The sequence below is a fragment of the Capra hircus genome (assembly GCF_001704415.2).
Source record: "Capra hircus breed San Clemente chromosome X unlocalized genomic scaffold, ASM170441v1, whole genome shotgun sequence".
Lineage (NCBI taxonomy): Eukaryota > Metazoa > Chordata > Mammalia > Artiodactyla > Bovidae > Capra > Capra hircus.
Genome location: NW_017189517.1, coordinates 7,976,962 through 7,981,823, shown reverse-complemented (window position 1 = coordinate 7,981,823; position 4,862 = coordinate 7,976,962).

Genomic DNA, 4,862 nt, shown 5'->3' with positions numbered 1-4,862 from the left:
AATGTGGCAAATGTCAGATGGGTGGATGGGTGGGTGGGTGGGTGGGTGGGTGGCTGAATGGACAGATGGATGGGTAGGTAGATGGATGGATGTGTAGATGAGTGGATGGGTGGCTGGCTGGATGAGTACATGGTAGATGGATAGATGGATGGATGAATGAGAGATGAATGGATAGATGACTGGATGGTAGTAAGACCTCTCCAAGGTCAATACCCAGGCCTCTTTCATTGTTTGAAGCTTGTGATATATTAAAGAAAAGAAGAAATGCCAAAATAGGGTAGCAATACTTGTGTTATTTTTAAAATATCATTTATAAAAAATAAAAAATAATAAAATATCATTTATATATTAACATTTTAGCATGCACTTAAAACATCATTATAGTATAACTTTGGATTACATGAGTTTTTGTCAATAAAGATCTTGGAGTAGAGTCTGATACATACCAAATACAATATGTTTGCTGTTGTTGTTAGATGATATAAAAAGTTGAACTTTGAGAATCTCTGTGAATATGTGGCTTAGGCCTAGTGGCTTCCTTCCCTCACAGCCCCCTACTCCACATAATCAGCCCTGGTTGGGTAAGTACTAGTAAGATGATTTTTTTCTTTGAAGAACAGTTATCATTTCATCTTTTTGCCTTATCTCTGAAAACATTTATTGTAGATATATATTGAAAATAAGCTAATTTAGCTAGTAAAGTATACTACATTTTTGTGAAAATAAAAAAGGTTTATAAACAGCTATGTAGCAACAGAAAGAGCACTGGTCTTTCAGTCTTAATGTCTATTCCTGACTCTGTCACTAAGATGCTGTGCGACCTCAAGTCAACTAATTTTCCCCTCTGGGCATCTGTCTCCTATTTAGTAATATGGGAGAGAGAGTTAGGCCAGGTGACCTCTCAGGCTCACTTGAGTTTGGGTAATACTGTTGTCTTGCTGATCACTGAATCCAGGGTAGACAAGGCACAAGCAGGAAAGCTGGAAGAAAATGTGAGGAGCCATAGGAACTACAGACATGCTTTATTTGCTAATGGCTGATGCAGCACTGAGGCAGCCATGCTTTATTCTTTTGTGAGTGACACAGATGCAAAGGCTGTTCAGGTGGTGCTTATATACGTATTCAGAACAAAGGTGGCACGTGGCCAAGCGAGTATATCATGATGTACATGTGCATTGCTATAAATGATCTCCGCTGTTATGTAACCATGCAAAGTTATTGTTTACAGAATGTGGGATGAGAGTGAGAGGACGTGGGGCAAGAGAGTCTGACCATCACCATCTTGGCTAATTGGCACTTCTCTACAACTTTGAATCTGTCAGTCCTGGTAGAGTAGGATGATCAGAGTGAGCAGACAAGTAACATCCCCAGGTTCCTGACTAGGATAGGGTATGACTCTTTTCACTGTTCTACAAAATAAGAGGGAACAGGCCATTAGGCAGTTTCCAGTGACACCAAGAGGTCAGGAGAGCCAGAGGGATAAGGTGGTTTAGCTCTGGTTTCAGGATTTCAGGCTGTGGTTCAGCTGATGAGTTAACAAATGCTTTCAGGATGTACTTTGGAAGTACTTTGCAGGAAGTGCTTCCATGTCACCTTGGAGGATTTGGGGTAGAACAGGAGAAGAAATGGTCATTTTTGAGAATCTACTGTGAGCCAGATAGGATGCTAGGCATTTCCAAATACACTATTATTATCTCTACTTTACAGATCATAAAACTAAAGCTCAAAGAGATAGAGTGACTTCAACAGGCTGATAGACAGCTTTTCAGTTTCTCATTCCAACTCCCTTACTCCCCTTGGAATCAGAGAAGTCAGATTCTGGCTGGTGGTGCAGAAGCCCTTTCCTGGTATGACAGCTCCAGGATCTCTATTGTACAGCACTAATCATTTTAGCCTTTACAATAGCTGAGGTTCATGAAGAAGGCTGGACTAGAGTGATTTGACAGGAGAACTAAGGATACAAACAGCAACCAACACTTGCTTGGCCCGAAGCATAGGTGTTTTGCCGTTCCCTAACACGTGACCAGGCTGAGGCCCTCCTTTTAGGACTAGTCCAGCAGAACATTTTTCTTCAATCCTATGAAAAATTCTGTTGCTGTCCCAAGCACAGGGCAAAAATCTCTGAAGACCATTACACTTCTATGTTTCCACTCACAGGTCTCCTTCATCTTCCCTATCCAATGATGTTTCCTCATCTCCTGGTAATATTTCCTGCCTGGGATCATTTCCCTCAAGGTTCTTTTTTTTTTTTTTCTAATCTTCTGTGTCATTTAATTTTTTTAATTTTAATTGAAAGGTAATTGCTTTACCAAATTTTGTTGTTTTCTGCCAAATATCAACATTAATTAGCCATAGGTATACATATGTCTCCTCCCTCTCCCATCAAGGGTTTCATATGGATTATTTTTCCACAGTCTTGTCCTCCATGCACTGAATGTCTGCTGTTTCTGCCTCCTCAGCTTTCATTTCCCCCTCTTTTAAAAAAAATTTTTTTGTTGGAGCATAGTTGCTTTACAATGTTGTACTAGTTTCTACCATACAGCAAAGTGAATCAGCTATATGTATACATATATGCCCTCTTTTTTTGGATTTACTTCCCATTTAGGTCACCACAGACCACTGAGCAAAGAGCAGTACTCTTTTTTTTTATCTTTTGGCCGTGCCCCATGGTATGTAGGGTCTTAGTTCCCCAACCAGGGATTGAACCCAGGTCCCCTGCAGTGGAAGTGTAGAGTCTTAACTGCTGGACCACCAGGGAAGTCCCTCTCCATCTTCTGATGACACTAACTTTTCATTGAGAAACATTAGGCCTCTAGTCTCAGTCCAATTGGTTTGGGTGGGATTGACCCCTATCTATACCTCACATGCCTACTCATGTGATCTGGGCCTGGCCTACTGTTGAATTCCAAGCTCTTGGGCACAATGCTAATCCAGTCCAATGAGACTCAATCTGGAATTTGGTTGGTATTATTGGGAAACAGGTAGGCTTGTTTCCAATAGACTTATTATGTCTCTGAGGTTATCAGAGAGGGACCCACCTGATGGGGGAAGCCTGTTCAAGTTGGTTTTCTATTACTTTCAATGTAAAGTCTTTACTAATACATTCAGGGAAGCCCCCTCTGTCTTCCCCCCTTACCTTTCAAACCAGAAATCCATTGGCCCCTTGGTAAGTTTGCCCTGTCCTCATGCAGACCCCAGCCTGAGGGGCCTGAACAGCTCCAGAGTGGGCCTGCTCCTTGGATCTGGGTCTCTGCTTCTCTGGACCCCTCACAGGGACCCTTTTTCCTCCTTTACAATATCCTTCTAATGTAGCCTCCCCGTCTCCAGCCCTGCCTGTTCTATTGCCATCCTCATAGGATGTTTATGACCCCAGGCTCCTGGGATGAAGGCTTGCTGCTTTCCTTGCAAATCTCATTTATCCCAGACGACAATCTCTTTGCCTACTGAAGCAATTTCCTTGATTAAATTCTTTTTAACTGTGGATCATATGGCTTCTGGAAGGCTAGGCCCAAGTGTTTATCACATTTGGCTTTTTCAAATTTCATATATATATATATATATATATATATATATATATATATATATATATATATATATATATATACTTCCCCAACGGCTCAGTGGGTAAAGAATCCACCTGCAATGCAGGAGATGCAGGAGACATGGGTTCAATCCCTGGGTCAGGAAGATCTCCTGGAGATGGAAATGGCTAGCCAATCCAATATTCTTGTCTGGAGAATTCCATGGACTGACTGAGGAGCCTGGGGTCATAGAGTCAGACACGACTGAGCAACTAAGCATACACATGCACACACACACACACACACACACATATAAAACAAATGACAATAAATAAAAGCAGTCCCCCCCACACACACACACAGTTACCTGTTTTGTAGGGTAAGTTGTGTGTTTCTGGATAGAATGTCCAGACAGCCTTCGATAGGAACTTTAAGTAGTATCTGGACAGCTCGGGGAAGGTGCTGCTGTTTCCTGTGTTTAATTAAAATGAATGATAGCATTTTATATCTTTCACCACATGCTTGCTGTGTCCCTTCTCTGTACCAAGATGTGTGCTCAGTGCTGGGGTACTGAGGGTGAGAAAGAGAGAGAGGTAGACAAAGACGTCATGGTCCCTGTCATCAGAGCACACACATTGTCCACATCTGTCAAAGATTTCATTTCCTGCTTTTGTCACAATTTTGTTGTGAAGAACAGATGGGCTTATGGCGGAGCAGGCACTTCAGGAGTCTCTCCACAATGGGAGGTGGGGGTGGCAGTGGTCCTGTGGTCTGTCTTAGCATTTCCAGGCTGATCTGGAATATCCTTGTCTTTTACTCTGCCTGGTCCATCCTACCAAGCCACTGTACCCATCCCTGCAAGGTACCTGGAAAGAAGCTCCTAGAAAGCAGAGATCACAGAGAACACAGACCCAGTATGGTCATCTTGGAAATGGTCCCAGGAGCAGTCATGATTGGGGCACCATGACACCCCAGGTAGCTCAATTAGCTCGTGGACTGAAGATGTTAGCACAACTCAGCCCTCTGCCTGGTGAAGCCACTCCACCCTCGTTTAACTGCCAGGAAAGCACTGGACACCAGATCCAAAACTAATCTCTTGATCTTCCTTTTCTCCTAAGGATGCTCACCCTGCCCTCATCCCCTCTCCTAGCATCTAGCTGCTCAGGACAAAAACTTAAGAGTCATCGCTGACTCCTCCTACTTCTCCTACTGACTCCTGCACTTCCACATCGGCACCTCATTCTGTTGATCATGTTTCCTAAATTCTTTTTAAAATTTTATTTATTTTAGGCTGCTCTGGATCTTTGTTGCTGAGCAGGCTTTTCTCTAATTGTGGTGAGA